Here is a 23,442-nt window from a genome sequence, read left to right as displayed (position 1 = left end):
AGCATTTCTCAATATCATATATAGTGACAAGATGTCTGCACAGTTTTCTAATTTATAAATGATAAGAATTAAATGTTTGGGCTTCCCTGGTGACGCAGTGGTTAAGAATCTGCCTGCCAATGCAGGGGATACGGGTTCGAGCCCTGGTCTGGGAAGATCCCACATGCCGCGGAGCCACTAAGCCCGTGCACCACAACTACTGAGCCTGTGCTCTGGAGCCCATGAGCCACAACTGCTGAGCCCACGTGCCACAACTACTGAAGCCCGCACACCTAGAGCCCGTGCTCCGCAACAAGAGAAGCCACCGCGATGAGAAGCCTGTGCACCACAACAAAGAGTAGCCCCCGCTCGCCACAACTAGAGAAAGCTCGCGCACAGCAACGAAGACCCAACACAGCCATAAATAAATAAATAAATAAATTTTTTTAAAAATGTCATTCTCAAGAATTTGTCCAAAACTCAGCTTCCTGAATATGTCTTGGGGCTAAGAGATTACGCCAAATCTCCTTTATCATCAACATCAATAATATTACACAATAAAATTATTCATTCAGTCATTCAACAAGTGAGTGAATACCTACGGCGTTCCTCACATGCTAGACGCAAGGAACACTGAGCTCTGCCCTCCTGGAGTTTACCTGAACAGTGTACCTGAGGTTGCAAAATCTGAAGGCAACACTCCAGGTGCCTCTTTTCTAGCCTCCAAGTTAATCATCCCCCATCTGTCGTCATAGTCTTGTTTTAGACTGAGCATAATATGATTAGGCTTCAGTTCTGCTCTGTTAACATAATCATATATAATCATATTCCTCAAAGATTACACTCCCGTTACCAAAATTAAAATCAGCACATTACCGAAATGCCACAGTAGCTATCATTAATGGTGGGCCACTTTTCCAAATGGTAAATCTTATTTATCACATGACATTTCTCGTTAATTTCATCTCAAAGAGTAACCTTATCCTTAAATTTGAAAAATACTTTGCACCTCCCCCCAGGCCCCAGGGGTGGACCTAAAAAAAGTCAGAATGTAGGGCTGCTAGACCGATAGCCAACTGTTTTTGGTTATTTCTCACAGGCCATTAAACCAAGCTCACTAGAGAGCTGAAGGTGGACCAACAAGACGCGCCTCTCTCTCTCCATATCCTACCTTCTTGAACCTCTCTAAGAGGAGGGAATATTAATCTGATGGGGTCACAGTTCAAAACGCTGATTGGACTTGTTTATAAGTTCAAATATTAATTACAGATTAAAAGTTACACACATATATACTCAAGGGATGGCTGTCTTGCTCTTGCTCGTTTCTCTCACACACACTCTAGAAGACTAACGTTTGGGTCTTTGGTAAAGTGGCCAGCCAGAGGAGTAAGTCGGTGAGATTTAGGAGGAAGGGAGGTCCCTTGCCTAGGCTTTAAGTTTAAGCAATACACACCCCAACCCAGTTTACTAGACAGCTCTGTATTGGTATTTTGGCCAAAAGCCCAATTAATAATAAAATAATACTTTGAATTTCCCACTTGCCATTATTCTACTTACATAAATCTCCTTTAGGAACATCACAAGGAAGAGGGGCAGCTAAGTTATGACGTCTGATCATTCATTAACACCCCAAACCTCACCAATACTTTCTGGTCTATGTCATTCACTTTATATTTAATCATGTACTGTTCTGTAGCATTTCCTATATTCAAGGGATAGTAAAAACTTTATGTTGCTGACTTAGAACTTATTTGAACCCTCTAGAGTTGACCCATTGCTCCTACGTATCTCGTAGTCGTTGAGTGTTGCAGATAAAGAAACGGAACATAGTGGAAAGCTAGATCTATGGATGACAATGATAACAGGAATAATTTTAAAAATTAGGCTAACATTGAGCACTTATTATTTACCAGAGACATTTTAAGCACTTTATGTGTATTAATTACACTGGTCCTCGCAACAAATTTATGAGTACTATTATTACCCCTACATTGCAGATGAGGAAACTGAGCCACAGAAAGGTAAGTAACTTGCCTAAAGTCAGAGTTGATAAGCAGAAAGCTGGGAATTGAGTCTAGAGCTCTTAACTACTTTGCTACAATAGTATAATAGTTATGGGTGGACAAATACAGATTGGTAAATTTTGAGGCTCAGTGCCCAGAAGACATCTGAGGAGACAGAGGGCAACACGGGTCCAGATCTCAGAAGAGAGATCAGGGCTGTATTTATAAACTTGCAGGTTGGAAGCACTAGGTGGAATGAGGTCACTCTGGAAGACAGCGCTGAGGGAGGAGTTAATAGACAGAACCATGAGGAACACCAATATTTAAAATAAAGTTGACATTTTAAGTCAAACTGACGATGCAGTAAGCTGGTATTTTTGTATTATATACATATAAAACACACAGTACATTATAAATCAAAATATGTAATAGGTATACCTACTCTGGGAACTAGAACTACAACGACTCTGGGTTATGGTAGCACCTGCTTTCAATGTACTGTTGGACGTAGCACGTTAGACGGGACACCACCCACAACACTGTTTCAACGGGAGGGAATAATCTGCTCTAAGATCTAACTTCAGAAATGACCTCCAAGGAATACACAGTTGTGAAAAGAAAGATGGCCTGAATAGATGGCCAAATTTCAATGATTCTAGGGTGTACGATGTTTTACATTTTTAAGTCATGAGAACTGGGACAGGTCTTACATAGTTTAATTGGCAGCATTTTATTTCTTAGTGGTACATAAAATATGGTGCATCTTACTACTGATGGCATCTTAAGACACAATGAAATGTGTCTTTTAGAATACATCCCATTCTACATGTGAGCATACATACTGGTATAATTACAGGAAAGCTTTCTGCTTTCAAGGGGTTTACAATCTAATGGAAAGAACATGATTAACAATAAGATATAAACGCAAAGAATAAACATTAATACAAGATATGAAGTGATAAAATGAGTGGAAAGGTTAAAGAACTGAAGGTACTTAATTGCTAGGAAATATGAGTAACCAAACCAAAACAACTTAAGGCAGTGTGTCCTAAGCACAGTTTTAACTGAAATAGATGAAAACTGATGGAAGAACAACAGAAAGAAGGTAGGAAATAAATGATATCTCAACAAAGGCAGAGGGAGAAGATGAATAATGTGAGGTTATGGTCACATCCCTCTCCTCTCAGAACCAGCAACTACCTGCTAGTTAAAGTAAAGCACTGCTTGAAGATAACTAATCAAAGGGAAAAGCTTTTTTTAATCTTCTATATCTCTCTCCTTTGAATCCCTGTGATAGCTTTTTTTTTTTAATCTATTTATTTCATTTATTTATTTTTGGCCGCATTGTGTCTTCGTTGCTGCATGTGGGCTTTCTCTAGTTGCGGTGAGCGGGGGCTCCTCTTCGGTGCAGTGCACGGGCTTCTCATTGCGGTGGCTTCTCTTGTTGTGGAGCACAGGCTCTAGGCACAAGGGCTTCAGTATTTGTGGTGTGCGGGCTTCAGTAGTGTGCCGCACGGGCTTAGTTGCTCCGCGGCATGTGGGATCTTCCCGGACCAGGGCTCAAACCTGTGTCCCCTGCATTGGCAGGCGTATTCTTAACCACTGCGCCACCAGGGAAGCCCCCCCTGTAGTAGTTTTAAAATCTACAAATTCTTTGATACTCCTCCCTTCAAGAGCTGCATCTTAATTCCCTTCTCTCTGCCTGTGGGCTGGACTTAGCGACTTGATTCTAACTAATAGAATATGATGGAAGTGACAGTGTGTGAATTCTGAGACGAGGCCATAAAAAACTTCCTCCTCGCTTTCTCTCTTTCCCCTCCCTCCTCTCATTCTGGGGGAAGCCAAATGCCATGTAATGAGGTCATACAGGTAACCATATGGAAAGGTCTATGTGGCAAGCAACCAAGGCTTCTTGCAGAGGCCTTTCTTCCCACAGCCAGGTGAGTGAGTCACCTGGAAGCAGAGCCTCTAGCCCCGATCAAGCCTTCAGACGATGGCAGCTCCAGCTGCATCCTAACTGCAACCTCAGGAGAGACCTCTGAGCCAGAATCACTCAACTAGGCCACTCCCAGACTACTGACCACGGAAACTGTGAGATAATAAATTTTACTGTGCTGTCACCAAGTTTTGAGGTAATTTGTTATGCTGCAATACATAACTAATACAACCCCAGAATATTTTGTCTCTCTAAAATACTTATCTTTTTTTAAATTTTATTGAAGTATGGTTGATTTACAGTGTTGTGTTAATTTCTGCTGTACAGCAAAGTGATTGCATTATACATTTATATATATTCTTCTTCACATTCTTTTCGATTATGGCTTATCACAGGATACTGAATATAGTTCCCTGTGCTATACAGTAGAACCTTGTTGTTTATCCCCTTAAACACTTATCTTTATCTTCTAACAACTTAAGTGTACACCGATGGCCAGTATAGAGAAAATTTCTAGAAGGCTGCTCTCTTCATCTTTACATGCCTATAAGGCTTACTTCAGTGAACTGCATAGTTAAGTACCTGTTTTTGTTTATTATTTGTTAAAAGACCAGTGCTTATACAATTGACTGCAGTTATCCAAAAATGAAGTGATTATATCTTGAATAAGAATATAGCTACTGGAGCAGGGTAAAAAAGAAAAATATTGATTTGACCTGATTACAAGATGGAATGAGGGATAACAGATGCAACAATCAAAAGTTAACTCCAGAATGACAAATGTATAAAGTGGAAATAGTAGTTATGTTGTACCCTTGGAAAGACTAGAGTGGAAAACTTGCTTGAAGAAGAACAGTACAGAGCAGCAAAGCATTATAACAGTAACACCCAGAACTTACTTCTTCATTATTAAGGAAAAAAGGACAAGCCACTTGATTAAGGAAGGATTAGCTTCACATGTGTTTCTCAAACTGTTCTACAGAATAGTGGTTCTCATTAAAACATCACAGGCATTCTTTGGGGAAGGGAAAAACAAACAAAAACCCTCTACATACCATAGTCCTAAGTTTTTAAGGCTTTAGGGTGCTAATATGCATTATAAATTTATTTGACCTTAGGACACTTAAAATACTTGCAGCATTTTAGTATGCCATGAATATAGTTTGGGAAACACCAAATTGGGTAAGCAGGTAGGTAGACAAGTAGATGAGGAGATTCATAGGAAATAAAACAAGACAAATGTAATAAAATGATCTCACCTAAAAAAGAGAGCTGACTACCACTGATGATTATGTAGTTTCTTAAAGGAAAATAAACTTAGATAAGCTATCAAAAGCAACAACAGCTGCACCAGATGTCAGGGAAAATGAAGATGGAAAAAATGTGATAGGATAGAAAAGAAGAAAAAAAATTTCCTTTCCATAGGCCATGGCTCAGAATGCCTTCCATCCCCTCAGCTCCTACTGTGCACCTCAAGAGAGCTGGTGTGAGCAACCCGCCATCTAGAAGGCAGGCAGGTAGCTTAAGAGGTGGTCTGATCCCAAACCCTTTACCAACAGTGATGATAACTAACAACCTATCAGATCTTCTTTCTTGGGAAACGTTAATTAAATATATTAAGAGTCCTTAGTGGAAGTGGAAGCAGAGGGACAAAGACACGAAGAAACCAGAGATTAACCAGCTGAGTGAAGACTAGAGGATTAGGTGGGCAAGCTCTGGCTGTTTAGTGCCTTGTGCAGGAAAAGAACACCTTTCTTCAATAAAAAATTTAAGTTAGTATACTATTGTTCAACCTCAACAACCTTATGTGATGGCCCTGCCAGAGACAGCAGGACCTCAGCCAGGTGATGCCCCTTCAGTCACATTCAATGACCCACCCAGAAAGAAGGGAGAGGGAAGGGAAAGAGGAGTGAATGGGCAGGAGGAACACAGGCTCTGCCTTCAATAAGGAGCATCTAGTTTAAATTCACCAGAGTGATGTTTTCATATATCAAATATGTTTTTAAATCAGTGGCCAGAGTCTACCCACCCCGTGAGGAATCAAGCCAAGCTGTTCTAGCGTGGATACACTTCCCCAGGGTAGCCAGGTTCTGCCCAGGGAGGGAGAGGTTTCCAGAGCCTCCCAGGCAGCGTCTCCAAATTCATACATGCAGACACATGCCCACACTCCAGCTGGCTCACACTCCCCTTAAATTGTATTCGCCCCACACACATTAAGTGCCACCACCACTCCGCCCACCTCCTGCTCCCCACCCCGCAGAGAAGTAAGGGGGTCAGGAATCAGACCTCTGGGAGCCAGTGGACACCTGTAGGTGTCTCTGCTGAGCGTGGCCGTGGCCATGGGTGCTGGAATGGGTCTCTGCAGGAGGGGCTCTCCCGTGCTGCTCCAACACTCTGCCTAGAGATGTTGCACGGCCATGCTTGCTCACGAGTTCTCCTTCAGGTTAGTCCAGGCCCACAGCGCAAACACTGTGCCCTTATGAGCGGTGTCCTTGCGCTACACACAGTCTGGACATCCATGCACTGCCCTGGCACTAGGGTATACGGTCAACAAACTCTTCCCACTGAGGAGGCAACGCGGTAATCGGGTCACTAAAGCTGGGCGGCATCCATAGCCCTAACAGCATTCCAGCGTCCACAAGACCCGTCTGAACCTGTGGTGCTTCTGCGAGGCCTCTCGAAGTTTAAATTTCTGTTCCACTTTTTCCCAATATGTGAGAATGACTTGGAAGACTTTCTGTTCCTCGTACAAAACCCTCACAAATCACACGTATATAACTAGTTTAAAATCAGGATATGACCCATAGCTTCAACTTCTGTTGCAAAAGCCCAAGACAAATAGGCTGTAAGAATTCCTCAAATACCAAGTGATCTATGAATTAGAGGTCTTATCATTTTGTAACATAACCACATAAAGAAATAGTCCACAGTTAAGTATGTTGCTGACATACTGGCAAATTTTACCAAATAAAAACAACAATTTTACACTGGCACAAACAGGTCACCTTACCAAAAAACCTCATACAGTATTAGCAGTCCTACTGACCTCGCTACCTAATGTACAGACACATATTACCTCTTGCATTGCTTGCCAAACCAACAAGTTATACAAATCACAATTCCAAACAAAATCCAATCTAGTAAATAGATTTCGTATTTCAGCATGTTGGAGTTATTTGTGGTCAAATGTTCACTAAAATGACTTAAGCAATCTTAACCATTTTCTCCTCATTATTTAAAAAACACTAGAACTCTCTTAGACAAGAAACTAAGCACAAGTCAAAAGGCTCACCAAAATCACACTTAGGACAAGTAGAGCTACAAATATGGAATAATTACCAAGATATTAATTATTAACAATCACTTAACTATGATTCAAGAGAAATTCCTGGTTGTTGAAAAACCCTACAACGGACTAGAGCACATTATCAGAAACTGATTATCTCAGACAATAGTGTATTGTTTCAGGGTGTGTGGGTGTGTGTGTGTGTGTGTATGTGTGTGTGTGGGTGTGTGTGTAATGAGGTTCACAGCTGTGTTACACTAATGACTCAAACACCTGAATTTTCTGCTATCTTAACCTTTAAATCAACTACAAAAGAAGCTGCCAAAAGTAGTTAGGAGAAGAGCACAAAATTCCCCAAAGAACTTGGTATATACAACTTATTTTACTACGTAAATTTTCATTACTGAGCTTTGAACAAGATGTTAGAGAGTCAAAACTAATTTTAAAAGCAAGGGGTGCTTACTAAATCCATAATAATATTCAACATACACTGGTTTTTAGAAGGGGGCACAAGCCATATTCGTGTGTGTGTGTTTACAGCACCTGGCATATTTCTGTTCAATATTACATATAATTGCTGCAGGACCTGACAATGATTACTGTCTCACTTTTTAAAAACTTTACGACTAACCATTAAGTCAAAGTTGAAAAAGTAACTGATGCATTTCTTGATTTGGGTTACCTTCTTGTAGTGAACTGGTTCTCAGTTATTCTAGTTACCTTGTAACAAAACATTGGCAGAGACTATACAGGATTGAAATTACCTGACTCTATTCTTGCTGAATAAATAATACATTTGACCTGTTCACATTTCATTGTAAAAGATCCACAGCTTTAGAGATTACACTCTAAGCTTTGAAAGCAAAGTGAATCAGAAATCACATTCCTAAGAGCAGCCAGTCTGGAACAGAAGATGTTTATTCTACACTGAATCCCCCTTGCCACTGCAAACCTCTCTAACAGTTCATTACATTTAAAACAGTTGAGATGGGTAGGACGTGTGATAATAAGAGTTCTTCAAGGTATTTATCAAGCAGATTATTTCTATCAAGCAGATTATTTCTGAAACTACACCTTGGTTTAGAAGCGTTTGAGCAGGAATTTGGCCTTCTCTGTTAATCTGTACGTACTCACTTCGCATCTTCTCTTGATTCTTATTTTTTTTTTACTCTAATCCATAGAACAAGTTATCCTATCAGACTTAATTTTATTTGTTTCTATGACTCTTGGAAACACTGCTGCAGTGCAGCACTATTACATATGCAAAACTGCTGATTTCAGTGAGCTCCTCTCCTACCCCTCCATCCCCCACCCCTCCCACCCCCATTAAATCTTGGGGGAAAACTTCCGGGTCCAGTGCTGGGATTTTTCTTTTCGATAGGGTAGGTCTACTTGACTTTTTACTAATGATACTGAAAACTTTTTAAAGACTGCTAGTGTGGGGCTTCCCTGGTGGTCCACTGGCTATGACTCCCGAGTTCCCAGTGCTGTGGGCCCGGGTTCAATCCCTGGTCAGGGAACTAGATCCCACATGCTACAACTAAAGATCCTGCATGCCGCAACTAAGATCCGGCGCAGCCAAATAAATAAATAAAAAGACTGCTAGAGTATGTAGAGTTTCAGACACCAAGAACACAAATAAGCCCCCTTACTTTTTTTTACTATTTCAAGGCAAACTGTATTTCTCATAAAAGACAGAGAGTCCTTGGAAGTCACAATGTATAAATACTTCTAATAATAGAACAAATTAATGTCAAGACAGCCAATAATGTAAAAAGCCTCAATGCAGCCATGCCTGTCAAAGAGCATCTGTATTAGCAGCCCAGGGAAGTGGCATTTGCAGGAAAGCACTACAACTGTGTTCAAAAGAAAATCATTAGGCCTCAGAGGTTAATCCCCTCCCCCATCCTCTTCGTCTGGATCCTTCAAGGCAATTAACCAGTAGAAGGCGCTACTCTGCAACCCACAATATTCACACCAACCTGCATCCTTGCCCCAGAGCTGGGTCTAACCCAGGTGTACTCTTCTCAGCCTATTCCCTGCCCAGCGTTCCAGGAAGCCTCTACATTAGCCCCAAAAGCAGAAAACCAGATCTTTTCTTACAACCCCGATTTTTCAAACAATACAAAACAAAACACAGAGAGCTCAGCAGCCAGTATACCTGTCTTATCAAACCTTCAGACCACCACCAATATGTCAAATCATAAACACACACACTTTGCTAACTATTAACCTCAAATACAGTCTTTATTATCTTAACTGAGACAATCTACTTCTACCTAGAAAAGACGACCCTGGTCACATTCACTACAGTAACAGTCAACTAAACAAATCACTGTCTCCAACAAAGTCAGGGGCAATGAGGAATACGAAAGCTGACTATAAGGCCACGACATATAATGAGGGATTTTATCTTTACATGCACAAAAAAGAAAGAGCAGTAGAAACCAGGGCTGCAAAGGCAAGAAAGGGTGATAGAAAAGAGGAGTCTCTGAACATGTTTTCGAGTGTCCTTTAGTTTCCGACGTACTCTTCTGCCTCTTACAAGGTTGCAAAAAAAGGCCAGACAGAAGATGGGTGAAAGAAAACTGAAGAAGAAAAGCACCCACCCTTCCTCCATCTCCTCTCCCCTCTCCCAAAAAGAGCTGTGTTTGTCTGTGCAAACCTAGTCCCAAATATGGGAGAGAGAGAATGAATGTGTGTATGGAAGAACAATGAGCCCTCTGCCTGGTATTTTGTGTGTGTGTGTGTGTGTGTGTGTGTCTGCCTCTGCCGTTTTTCCCTTCGACCTCAACAACAGGGAGAGCTGGAAGCCAGCTTCCCATCCAGCCTAGGCCATCGAAATCCAAACTGGTTCATAATTACGGTGGAATTAACTCAGCAAGCAAATCGAGGAGAGGAAATAGCTACCCAAAGATGATTTTACTATTGTAGAGATCCATCCTCTCTCCCCTCCCCCAACAGACTGAGACTACAGAAAGCAGTGTACACCAGACAAAAAGGTCTCTTTAAATGGAAAGCAATTATGGAAACTGTTTCAAACCTAAACATAGGACGTGTTAGTTTGTGTTACATTAAAATGTTTGTTGTGCAATTCACCGAGTTACCCTTTTACTAGTTATCTTTTTTGTGTTTAAAAAATTGCTTTGGAGAAAACTATTTCAGGATTCATACAAAACTACTTTCTAAATGTACCTTAAAATAGCAACACATACTGAAACATTTAAAGCACCCATTTTCTCAAGGACACATTTTGCTTAAATCAATGTTTGAAGTCTGTAATCCAGAAAAAACTGTAAGCAAACCTTGGAAAAAAGGCAGAGAAAAATGACAATTCAACAATGAATCATTTTGTTTTCCTTTCAACAACTTCTCAAGCAACCAGTTTCAAAGGAAACCTGCAATACTTTCTCCCTCCCAACACACGATCTATGTAAAACTACTTTTTCTTCTTTCCAAAACCTTAAAAAATATAATAATACTAATAAAAATAAAAGCCACTCTCCTTCAGAGAGCTGAACTAAAACATGACAGTAAGAATCCTGTTCTGCCGCAAGTAATTTTTGGTTTTAAAATTCAAGAACCACACAGAGCAAAGGACTAGAGATTTCGAATACAAAGAGAGAATCTTCCCCTAATGTGAAAATGAGACTTTAAGAAAAGTCCTCCCCCAAGACCCCCAAATCCACAAACATTCAAGAAATTCACAGTTTCGGTCCTGGACTTCCTCCCTTCCCGCCTCCCCGCCCCCCGCCCCCCAGTTCAGCCCATGATTTAGTCACATGAAACAGTTTAACCTCAGACAAGTCAAACCAGAGCAAGACTAAGCAGCAAAGAAAGAGCAGGGGTCAGCGGGCGAGAGGGACAGCTACCTGGCCCGCACAGGGCCAAGCGGCCCCCGGCCCTTTATTCCCGCCCGCCCCGGCCGTGCGCGGCCCCCACCCGGGACCCGGGCTCCCATGCCGAGCCCTCGGCCCGCCCCATGCCCGCGCCCAGGACGAGGGGCCACAACAGCTGGCAGACGCCGCGCGCGGGCAACTTGGAGACTTACCTCCCCCGGACGCGCTACACCATCAACGGAGGTGTGTTCGGCCGGCTCCTGGGAAAGTGGGGGGACGGGGCGGGAGGCCCACAGGGCTGGGGCCGCCGGGCTCGGGCCGAGGGCGGGCCGGCCGCGGGGACAGAGCCGGGGGCTGCGGGGGCTTCCCTCCCGTGACCTTTCGTGCGGGCTCCACCAGGCTCCGCGCTCGGCCAGTCCTTCAGGAACGGGAGCCCAGGCTCATGTCTGGTTTTGTTTTTCTGAGGGCGAGGGGGCTCCCGGAGGATGATGGTGTATTTTTTTTTCCCGTCAAGTAAGAGAGAAAACGAGGCAGAGACAATGTGGGAGGCGAGCGAGGGGAGAGGAGCGCGGAGGCGGCGGCGAGACCCGAGCCGGACGACCGTCTCGGACGTGCGGGACGAAGAGGAGGCTAGGAGCGCGAGGGGCGGCTCGCGAGCATCTGTAGGAGCGGCGGCGCCTCGGCTATGGTGGCCGAGCCGCGGCGGGGCTGCTATACCGACCCACCGCCCACTCCGCGCTCGGGCCCGGCCCACCTCGCAGTATCGCGCCTCGCCATTGGCGCGGCCCGGCGTGACGCATGTGGAGGCCGGGCCAATGGGAGGCGGAGGGCAGGCGAAGGGGCAGGACTTCTTTGAGACCAAGCTCGCTCGTTCTCTCTCTTTCTCTCTCTCTCTCTTTTTTTTTTTTTTTTCTCTTTCTAATAAAATGAGCAGAAAAGAAGGAGGGGAGCGGTAGAGCTCTGGCTACGCGGCGGCCAGGCTTGAGCGCGCGCTCCAGGAGGCGGCCTGGCGGTGGGCTGGGCTCCCCGCCGGCCGTGTCTTTGTGCGGGTCCCGGGCCGCGGCGCGCAGCGGGCTGGTCCCAGGGGCGGGATTGGCCGGAGTCCAGTGCTCCTGTTATTACCAGGGTCACGGTTTGCCTTTTCAGCCACTTAAGACGCGGGTTCATATCCCTGGGGGGACTTGGAGTGGGTTCGAACGATTCGCTCAAAGACTCGAAATTCTGATGCATATTAACGTCTTCAAAATAAGTCTATGGAAAAGATTAATTAGAAAAAGAAAAAAGAAATTGGTAGGGGCTTCCCTGGTGGCACAGTGGTTAAGAATCCGCCTGCCAATGCAGGGGACGTGGGTTATAGCCCTGGTCTAGGAAGATCCCACATGCCGCGGAACAGCTAAGCCTGTGTGCCACAACTACTGAGCCTGCGCTCCAGAGCCCGCAGGCCACAACTACTGAGCCCACGTGCCACAGCTACTGAAACCCAAGTGCCTAGAGCCCATGCTTCTCAACAAGAGAAGCCACAGCAATGAGAAGCCCTCGCACCGCAATGAAGAGTAGCCCCCGCTCACCACAACTAGAGAAAGCCTGCGGGCAGCAATGAAAACCTAACTCAGCCAAAAATAAATAAATAAAATAAATAAATTTATTTAAAGACAAAAAAGAAATTGGTAGATTGCACTGCTTATTTGAAAAAAAGTATAAAGATGAAAAGCCTGAAAATTCTCATCAAGGAATAAAGAAGGAACACAGACACAGAGGGGATTTCGGAAAGAGAGGAGTGTACACAACTCTATGCCGTAAGTTTGAAAAAAAAAAATCTAAAAAAAATCCAAGTATCACCTTTTCTGTGAAAAACATTGTATTGTGTCCCACTTTCCCAAAAACTGATAATCACAGGGTCTACAGTGCTATAAGGGGAGTGAGGGGCAGGCCAAATGCTCATATTCTATTTAACATAATTTATAGGATTGAAGGGTTTGGAATTTTTAATTATGATTAGCAGTTTTTGAAATGCATATCATGCTTATTGAGTTCTTTTACAGACCCTGGCATGAATCCAGGGTGAATCATCAACCTATTGTTAGTTTGTTAATACACTGTAAATGCTTATTGGAGTCCTTGTATCATACACTCTTCCTGAAGGAGTTCAGATCTGTATATAATAGAATAATTAAGGGATAGAACATAGGGCAAAATAATTCACTCATGTATTTCAAATAAAGTGATAATTTTCTCTTTGCACTATCTATTCAGATTGCAGTTTCCCACATCCAACAGTTTAAAAAACGATAGGGAGCTTCCCTGGTGGCACAGTGGTTAAGAATCCACCTGCCAATGCAGGGGACATGGGTTCGAGCCCTGGCCCGGGAAGATCCCACATGCCACGGAGCAACTAAGCCCGTCCGCCACAACTACTGAGCCTGCGCTCTAGAGCCTGTGAGCCACAACTACTGAGCCTGCGTGTCACAACTACTGAAGCCCACACGCGTAGAGCCCGTGCTCGGCAACAAGAGAAGCTACCGCAATGAGAAACCCGCGCACCGCATTGAGGAGTAGCCCCTGCCCACCACAACTAGAGAAAGCCTGAGCGCAGCAACGAAGACCCAAGGCAGCCAAAACTAAATTAATTAATTAATTAATTTTAAAAAAATGATAGGGCTAGTAGATATTATTGGACTGTGACCCAAGGGATCTAAAATCAAATGGGTCTTTGCCATTACCTTTCTGAGTAACTTTCAGCAGGAAAAATCCTTTCTGCTGCAATTCCTTCAGCTATGAAATGGGAAAACTAGTTAGTACCGCCTTATCTATCTAATATGTGAGAACTGAATTTTACAGCATAATAAATTCAGTAAACGGTTCTCAGATGGAGCTATTCCACATCAGTTTGGAAATAATGAAGGGTAAAGTGCATTAGTTAGATGGCTTCAGTTTCCATCAAAATCTGCATTTACAGGAGTACTATTTCTAAGAAAGGTTCAGCTCCATGGTGGAGGAATGGACAACGGTTCCAAGGTGATGCCCGTGGATCCTGCAGTGCCATTCAGCAGGGAAGAGAGAGGTTCTCAAGATCAGGAAACTATATTTACCATAGTATTAGGGACTGACATCGTTTTCATTTAGTTTTTTTTAATGTAGATTTAGAAGTCTCAAAATTCCACATCGTCATAAAGCATAATATTATGGTATTGGGCCAAAAATTAGCAAACTAGACCTTTTTAACTATAACAATCCCATGCAAGAATTGCAGTCCAACCATAAAGCCAGAGAATACAGGCTTTCTTCCAAGGAACTAAGAGACTGATAAGGTAATAACAATACACTGTAATAAGAACAACGATTAAACCATTGATTGAAAGGTTATTATGTTCCAAGCACCAGGCAAAGCATGTTGCTTTCTTGGCCCACTTAGTCCTGACAGCAGCCCATGAACTGTATTATTATTATCTCCATTTTAAAGGTCAAGAAACTGGGGCATAGAGAAGTTAAACAACTTGCTCAAGGTGAAAGAGTTCAAATATCCAGTGGGGTTTTTTCCCATTACGAAATTAGAGAAAGTTTCATTATTTTCTTTTTAGCAAGCTTTAGAATATGGAGAACACTTACCTGAATCTGAAAACATCAAGAAGGATTTTCGTTAGTTTTATATATCTTACTACAGGTAGAAGCAATTTAATTTGTATATAGAAGTCACATCAGAGATGTAATACCATTATTTAAAAGAAGCCAGGAGAAAAAAAAAAAAGGATTATTTAATAAATGATGTTGGGTAATCAGATAGCTATATGGGAAAACAAAAGCAACACAGAAAAACAAAAAATTTTTAACTAGATTCCTATTATTCCTAATTACCTTCTCCCAAATTATAAATGGATTTTTTTAATGCAAAAATTGAAGCCACTGAACCATTATTTCTTAGGTTGAGCTTAGTGGTTATTTTATTATTGACCTCTAATAACCCACATATAGGTTATGTTTATTCTTTTGTATATGTCGGCTATTATTTTTTTTAAATGAAACAATAAAAGTATTAGAGGAATACTAAAACTTTTTCAAATCATGGATTGAGGAAGTTTTTTCTAAGCATGACAGGAAGCCCAGAGGTCATAAAGGAAGAATACCAATAAATTTTGCTGCATAAATATTTTATATCACTATAAAGCATAAAAAACACCATAGCAGTGCAAGAAACAAGCAAACAGAGGGAAAATATTTTCAACACCTATAATAAAGGGCTGACTTCCTTAATACAAAGGCTCCCACAAATCTGTTGGAAAAAAAATCAATGGAAAAACAGACAAATATATGAACAAAAGAGTCTCAGAAAAAAATGTGTTCAATAAACACATACTCATAATGAAATAAATGCAAATTAAAATCACCTCAGGAGGCTTCCCTGGTGGCGCAGTGGTTGGGAATCTGCCTGCTAATGCAGGGGACACGGGTTCGAGCCCTGGTCCGGGAGGATCCCGCGTGCCGCGGAGCAACTGGGCCCGTGAGCCACAACTACTGAGCCTGTGCGTCTGGAGCCTGTGCTCCGCAACCAGAGAGGCCACGACAGTGAGAGGCCCGCGCACCGCGATGAAGAGTGGCCCCCACTTGCCACAGCTGGAGAGAGCTGTCGCACAGAAACGAAGACCCAACACGCCCATACCATAAATAAATAAATAAAATTAAAAAAAAAAAAATCACCTCAGGAATTTTTTTTTTTTTTTTACTTCAAAAGTATTGATGAGGATATGGGAAAACAGGCACTCTGCTGCACTGTTGGTAAAAATGTAATCGTTCCGTTTTTTAGAACACAATTTGGCACGATCTGTGAAAATGTTAAATACCCATACCCTCTGACCCAGCGACTCTGCTTCTAGAAAGCCGTTCTACGAATAATCTTGCACAAGTGTACAAAGATATATACAAAAAGGCTTGCAAGAAAAAAAAAAAAAAAGGCTTGCAACATGATTTATTATAGTGAAAACCCGGAAAAAGCCAAACATCCATCAACAAAAAATGTTTAAATAAACTATGGTACAAACATACAATGGAATACCTTACAAGTTTCAAGAAGAATGCGGTAAATCTGAATTGATAATGAATGGTAGCCGGGATTCAGAGTTAAATGAAAAAAGCCAGTCACAGAACAATTATGTAAAGTATAATTCCATTTGTATTTTTTTTAATAAATTTATTTATTTATTTATTGACTGCATTGGGTCTTCATTGCTGTGCGCGGGCTTTCTCTAGTTGCATTGAGCGGGGGCTACTCCCTGTTGCGGTGCTCTGGCTTCTCATTGCAGTGACTTCTCTTGTTGGGAGCACAGGCTCTAGGCACATGGGCTTCAGTAGTTGTGGCTCGCAGGCTCTAGAGCACAGGCTTAGTAGTTGTGGCACACGGGCTTAGTTGCTCCGCGGCATGTGGGATCTTCCCGGACCAGGGCTTGAACCCGTGTCCCCTGCACTGGCAGATGGATTCTTAACCACTGTGCCACCAGGGAAGTCCCCATTTGTATTTTTAAAAAGGACAAATTTGTATCTGCTTCAAAACGTCTAGAAACTTATCCACCAGGCGTGGAACAGAAAGCAAGGAGGGAACAGGAGACTGACTTTTGACTTCATTCAACTCTGTTCTTTTTAATTTTTTTTCTGTTTGTATCAAGCATGTATAATTTTTATCATTAAAAAAAAAATTCAAATTCTTTGAACGTATGGCCGGTAACTAGCCTTCATAATTCATCAGAAGTACTCAAGCTTTAGAACAAGTAAATTATTTTCCCCTGAAATGCCTTAAGCGAAACTACGGTACTTTATCAAGCTTGGTAACACACGGAAGCTTGTTTCTAGGCATTTTCTTTGAATTTGCCTTCCAAGTTTATGTAGTGCAAATACCAGCCAATAAAGAGCTTCACCCCACCCACCACTGCACCTTTCGGTCCAGCCACCAGCAGTGCTGGCTACTTACTCCCCACAGCAGCCCCTCTTTCTGCAGGCGCTCAGCACTCACATACCCACAGTGGGTTTATACTTAGCCTTCTTCCTCAGGCCAAATAAGTAAGCCGTGGTAGCCTTTGAAAGTCCCTGCACTGAATTGGAATGGAGCAGTGGGTGAGTATTGGGAGCTTACTGCAAATTGCAGGAGGCAGCTGTCATGCATGCAAACACGTGCAAAAGGGAAACAGCCTTTCCCCAACCCCAAAAAAAGGATCAAAATCGGAAACCTTCTTCCTTTGTTTGGACATGACTAATTGTGGACAGCAATTAAGGTTCTCAATTCAACTCCAGACTCGATGAATTTTCTTTCAGCCAGAGTAGAAGCGGGTCTGTTGACCAGTGGAGCGTGCTCTTCTCTGAGTCACGCTTAGCCAGCCAATGTCACAGTGTGCTGTCCGAGGGCACAAGGGTGCCTTCTGGATGAGATCTAAACCCCAAATCTGACTTCTGACCACGTGCGGTGATTGAAAAGTCGCACAGGGCTTTGTGAAAGAAGGAAGGGGAGGAGATGCTGATTTTCATTGTCTTGGCCTAATTCCAAGTTTGATCATTAGCCGTCTCCTCCTTTGTCTCCCTGCCGTCTCAGTGAGACGTGCCATTCCACACTTCCTGCCATAAACAGCTGTCCACTGTTAACTGAGCGAGCCAAAGAGCCAGCAAATTCCACCCTGGGGAAAACTGAATTTCGAGATTAACATATCCTCTGCATCTATTGGTAAATTACTTAGGTTTACCTTGGAGGGAAGGTGTAGTTTTCTAGGGAGAATAAGGGCATAATAATGGGGAGTTGAAAATTATCCACAAACCCTGTTTTGTCTAAATGGTGAACAAAGAAGGCTGGCATGGATCACAAAGGGGCCCTCGGAAGGAAGAGTCCAAAGAAAATATATTTTAGATTCTACTGTATTATTTGGGGGACCCAGAATTCAGTCTTACAACATTGATGTGGCAGGTGCTATATGCCACCAAAATTCATTTTTTCAATCCAAGGCATATACACACACAGAGAAAACAGGCAAGTAACTCATAACCCAGAAGAAACAGCAAACTTCACCCTCTGTCATCCAGCTTTGGTGTCTAAGTTGGACATGTCTGGGGCACTCATTTTAATGCCTCTCTCTCTTCAACACTTAAGGCATCTATATTTCAAAATATCTACATTCCTGGCCCTCTCAACCCCAATTGCCTCCTTCTAATACTCCAAATTCCAGAATAAATTCTTCTATGTTTACTTTTTCCATCTTAAATAGAGCATTTTAACGTGGAAGCATTCAGGATGTCCTTCAATAAGCGAATGAATAAACGGGTACATCCATTCAATGGAATATTATTCAGCAGTAAAAAGAAATAAGCTATCAAGCTACAAAAAGGCATGGGGGAACCTTAAAGGCATTACTAAGTGAAAGAAACCAATCTCAAAAAAGGCTACATACACACTGTTTAATTCCAACCATATGACATTCTGCAAAAGGCAAAAACTATGCTGAAAAAGAGGTTCTGGAAAAGGAAGTAGAAAGATCAGTGGTTGCCAGGGATGGAGGAGGGAGGGATGGATCTGTGGAATACAGGGGACTTTTAGGACAGTAAAAACTATTCTGTAAAATACTATAAGGGTGGATACACACCCACAGAATATGCAACACAGAGTGAACTCAATTGTAAACTTTGAGCTGAAGTTAATAATAATGTATCAATAGTGGTTCATCATTGTAACAAATGGACCACACTAATGCAAGATGTTAATAACGTGGGAAACTGGGGTGGGAGTGAAAGGGTATATAGGAGCTCTGTACTTTCTGCTCAATTTTGCTGTGAACCTAAAACTGCTCTAAAAAATAAAGTCTATTAATTTTTTTAAAAAGAGCGTTTTAGTTCTGTTCTTTGTGTTGCAAAGAATGGAGACTCACTCAGCATCTCAAGGAACAGGGGATTTACGTGCAGATGCTCCCATACGGAAGCCCGGGCAAAGCTGAACCATGTGACATCAGGAAAAGGAGGGACTAGAAGTAGGGCCACAGGAAGGTCAGGACCCCCAGCTCTCTCCACCGTTAGCATCAGTGGCCCACTATTCTCATCTTTCCCACCAGCTGACCTCCTCACCCTCTACGGTTTAGCTTTTCTTCACTTCAAAGAGTCTGCTCTCCCTCGTAATTGCTGCTTTCATGGGGTCCCTCCCAGATTCTCTGGTTTTTCTGGAGCTTATGACTTATCAGCTACAGCTGCTTCTGCCAGCTGCTTCACGACTTCAGTATTTCCTACTTAAAATTCCTGAGAGTGAAAAACCTAATTGGTCCAGTTCATCATTTTAGACCTGGTCCTGTCCTGGTCCCTGGCCCCCTGTGGGGTGCAAGTAGCAGCAGAAGGGTGAACAGGGGTGAAGGGTGTCCTGCAGTGAAAACCCCAGGAACTGTGGTAGAGCAGCTTCCCTGATCAGCCTAACATCCAGAGCAAGCTTTTGGAATGGCTTGTGCCAATCAATCAGTCAATCAATCAATAAAAAGAAGAAGAGTAAAATTGAACCTTAGCAACTAAGTAATTCAACTTTTTTTTTTTTTTTTTTTTTTTTGGCTGTGTTGGGTCTTCGTTCCTGCGCGCGGGCTTTCTCTGGTTGCGGCGAGCGGGGGCTACTCTTCGTTGCGGTGCGTGGGCTTCTCATTGCGGTGGCTTCTCTTGTTGCAGAGCACCGGCTCTAGGCGCGCGAGCTTCAGTAGTTGTGGCACGCGGGCTCAGTAGTTGTGGCTCGTGGGCTCTAGAGCGCAGGCTCAGTAGTTGTGGCCCACGGGCTTAGTTGCTCTGCGGCACGTGGGATCTTCCCGGACCAGGGCTCGAATCCATGTCCCCTGCATTGACAGGCAGATTATTAACCACTGAGCCACCTGGGAAGCCCTCAACACATTTTTTAACAGTAACTTTTACAAGGGACCTTTGGCCTTTCTGATAGAGAAAACCCAAAAGGAGCAGACACAAGTGACAGAATGTTCACATTCTCTTGAACGATAAAAATTTCATAAGAGTTATCCCAGAGCACATCCCCCCCCACAAAGGCCTTCTAGCCAACCTGCAAAAGAGCCCCATTACCTTCAAACTAACAGCAAATTCTTACTACACTCAAGGAGAGGAAAGAGAAAGCCAAGAAAAACTAAGACGGATCTTTACACTGAAGCACCTTCTACCCCATCTGACCTAGTAATATGTGATTAATTTTCATCCCAGGGTGAAAGAAAGAGTCTAGGGTTAATAAGCCAGGGAGAGGTGACAAAATGACTTTCTCCCAAGACATAAAAACTTTGGGTAAGTTGATTACCACAAATACAAGAAAGGAATTTAAGCCCCAATAATTAAGAATAAAATCGAGGAAAAAGAAACTAATGAAAGCAACAGGCTCATAGATCATAGCCAGCAGAGGTTAAGACATACAAACTGGGAATTCCCTGACGGTCCAGTGGTTAGGACTCCACGTCTCCACTGCAGGGGGCCTGGGTTCAGTCCCTGGTCAGGGAACTCTGATCCACACGCTAAGATTTGCATGCTGCGTGGCGTGGCCAAAAAAAAAAAAAAAAAAAGACATACAACAAACTAACACACCACAAAGGGAGATACTGTGATAGAGAAAACCAAGGTTGATAGTTACCCAGTTGTGTTTTACAAAATCTTACAAGTCAGTTACACCTCAATTTTAAAACTTAAAATATATTTAAAATAATTTTTTAATCTTTCAGATGTTTTTAAACTTCTTTTAGGAGCCTGTGATAATATACTAATGAAAAGGCACTCCCAAATCCAATATAGACATCAAATAGTGTGGTTTAAAAACTCAAATGTGAAATGCAAAATTAAGAAATTTTAGAGTCAAATATGTGAGAAGTTTCTGAACAAGACCCAAAAAGGACAAAGTGTTCAAAGACACATTTGACTAAAATAATATCAAGGACTGTTTACATTCCATGGTCAATTTGTGCACCTTCTCCCTTGCATATACCCTCAGCAACATCTCCCCTCTAGCTTCCTAATGTTTCCTGGACAAACCCGCAGCCGTGGTGATAATTCCATCTTGCACCTGCACCTGTCCAGCCGAATGAGGCTGGCATCACACCGCCTGCTTTCATTTTAAATTCATGACCACAAACCTCAAGTGGCTTCTTAAATGCCCTTGGCAATCATACAATACTAACCCAGGTTAATTTCTCTCCTAATTTTCTTGCCTGGGATTTCACATCCTCTCCTCTCTCCTCAAACCTCCAACACCTCCTTCCTTCTTTCCAGGTTCATCTGGGTATTGATGCAATTAGCAGAGAAACACCGCAGACTGCCCCCTCCCATCCATCTATCCATCTCTAAGCCCCCCACATTCTGGCTTCCTGGCTGCTATTACAGATGAATCATCTGTGTTCCTGTCAAAGCCCAACCCTCTGCTCGTGCCCTCGATCCCATCCCCTCTCATCACTCCAGGATATCACTCAGCAACTTGCCCCTCTCTCTGCTACATCCATTTCTTGCTGTCTGCTAGATCATCCTCATTAGAATACAAGTAAGACAGTTTTTCTTCCACCTTTGGCCTTCTGTTGACCACACTTTACGTGTTATATACTCCCCCATTTCTTTGCTCCCTTTTGAAGCAAAACACTTTCAAAAGAATTGTCTATACTTGCTATCTCCAATTCCCTTTCTCCCATTCTCTCTTTTTAAAAAAATATTTATTTATTTAGGCTGCGTTGGGTCTTAGTTGTGGCACACAGGATCTTCGTTGCAGCATGCAGGATCTTTTAGTTGCAGCATGTGGATTCCTAGTTGTAGCATGCGGGAGCTAGTTCCCCCACCAGGGATCGAACCTGGGCCCCTGCATTGGGACCCCAGAGTCTTACCCCCGGACCACCAGGGAAGTCTCTCTCCCATTCTCTTTTAAATCCACTCCAATCTCACATTGACTCAACCTCTCCACAAAAACTTTTCCGCTCCAAGTCACCATGAATTCCATGTTAGTAGAAAGAAGAGTCAATTCTCTGTCCTCCACTTTCTTGATCCAGCAGCAGTATCTGAGACAACTGACCACCACCTCTTTCCTGGGGAACTAATATCCCACAAGCTGCACGGCCAAAAAAAAAGAAAAACCTGAAGCAAATATGAAAAACAGAACATTTTCAAAATCTATCTATCTATTATCTCCTGTACTCAAGGAAAAGTTTTGTTTTGTTTTGCTTGTTTGTTTGTTGTTGTTGTTTTGGCTGCCCTGCATGGGATGTGGGATCTTAGTTCCCCAACCAGGGATCGAACCCGTGCTCCCTGCAGGGTAGGCATGGAGTCTTAACCACTGGACCACCAGGGAAGTCCTCAAGGAAAAGTTTTAAAAAATATTCAAGGAATCACTTTGCTGTACACCTGAAACTAACACAATATTGTAAATCAACTATAGTTCAATTTTTAAAAATTCAAGGAAACAGTTACTAGTCACAGAATCCTCATACTATTACAAAAAGCCACTTTCTCTTTCTCCTCCGTATTTTTAAAGACAAATACCAGCACTCAGTTTACAAAGACCTTTTCACCAGTAGAGATAAGCTCAGCAACAGATAAGAGAAGTGACAAGTGCCCTTCCCAGTAAACAACACTTCCATTTGCTTTGCATAGGATCTCAAAGCTGAACTTAATGGGATGTAGGATCCAGTTTAGGAAACAGCTATTTGAAATGTATTCCTGTTCAGTACGGAGAAATTTTCATCTGGCTTCAATCCCCATGAAAAGGCTTTGGTATCAGTGCTTCTAATCACCCTGGGTGCACCATTGACAGCTAATACCTTCAGTTTATATCACTTTTTTTAAACTGATATTTTGATCTTTGAGGGTAAGTATAAACATCTATAAATCAATAAAATGGTACTCGTGGAAGTAAACACAAATGACACAGCAATGGTCTCATTTTGTCATGGCTGTTAGCACTGATCTAGATCCTCAGGATGGTGTAAACATACAAATATCATTAAACTCAAGGTGAGAAAAGTACAACGTTAACAGAAGCCAAGTACTTCAAATCCATTAAAATTTATCTTAGAATCTCATAATGTTTCATGACAGTAGAACCCTCACAATCACCTAGTCAGACTCTTTGGTTTCAGAATCTTAAATATTATTGGTGACTGTTTTGGGTTGAATTGTGTCCCTCAGAAAAGATATTGAAATCCTAACCCCTGCTACCTCAGAATGTGACCCTGTTTGGAAGAAAGGTCATTGCAGAGGTAACTAGTTAAGTGAGGTCATACTGGAAGATACTGCTTTGGGAAAGATCTCTGGTGTTCTCCTTCCTTGCTGTAAGTACTAATAAATCCTTCTCTTGGGAAAAAAAAAAAAAGATGAGGTCATACTGGAGTGGGATGGGTACCTAATACAATATGACTGATGTCCTCATAAGAAGATGGGGCC

At 42.5% G+C, this 23,442-nt stretch overlaps 1 protein-coding gene and 1 long non-coding RNA gene across 5 annotated transcripts in view; one reads left to right on the top strand and one right to left on the bottom strand.

Annotated features, from left to right (window-relative positions):
- The window catches only part of RERE (arginine-glutamic acid dipeptide repeats), a 419,625-nt gene extending 407,634 nt beyond the window's left edge, over nt 1–11,991 (bottom strand). For 2 of the 4 annotated variants that reach the window (XM_082460931.1, XM_082460929.1), the window contains exon 1: nt 11,256–11,991. The gene's annotated coding sequence lies outside the window, so the exon portion shown is untranslated. The remainder of the gene's footprint in view (nt 1–11,255) is intronic. The other 2 variants (XM_082460934.1, XM_082460933.1) reach the window with 2 other exon arrangements.
- The window catches only part of LOC309660752, a 28,087-nt gene continuing 15,669 nt past the window's right edge, over nt 11,025–23,442 (top strand). The window contains exon 1 of the long non-coding RNA XR_014263589.1: nt 11,025–11,286. This is a non-coding gene — a long non-coding RNA (uncharacterized lncRNA). The remainder of the gene's footprint in view (nt 11,287–23,442) is intronic.

Source organism: Balaenoptera physalus (assembly GCF_965194825.1).
Source record: "Balaenoptera physalus genome assembly, chromosome: 1".
In the NCBI taxonomy this organism is placed as follows: domain Eukaryota; kingdom Metazoa; phylum Chordata; class Mammalia; order Artiodactyla; family Balaenopteridae; genus Balaenoptera; species Balaenoptera physalus.
Note: the sequence above shows the minus strand (reverse complement) of the source record. Positions and strands in the feature narration are given on the sequence as shown.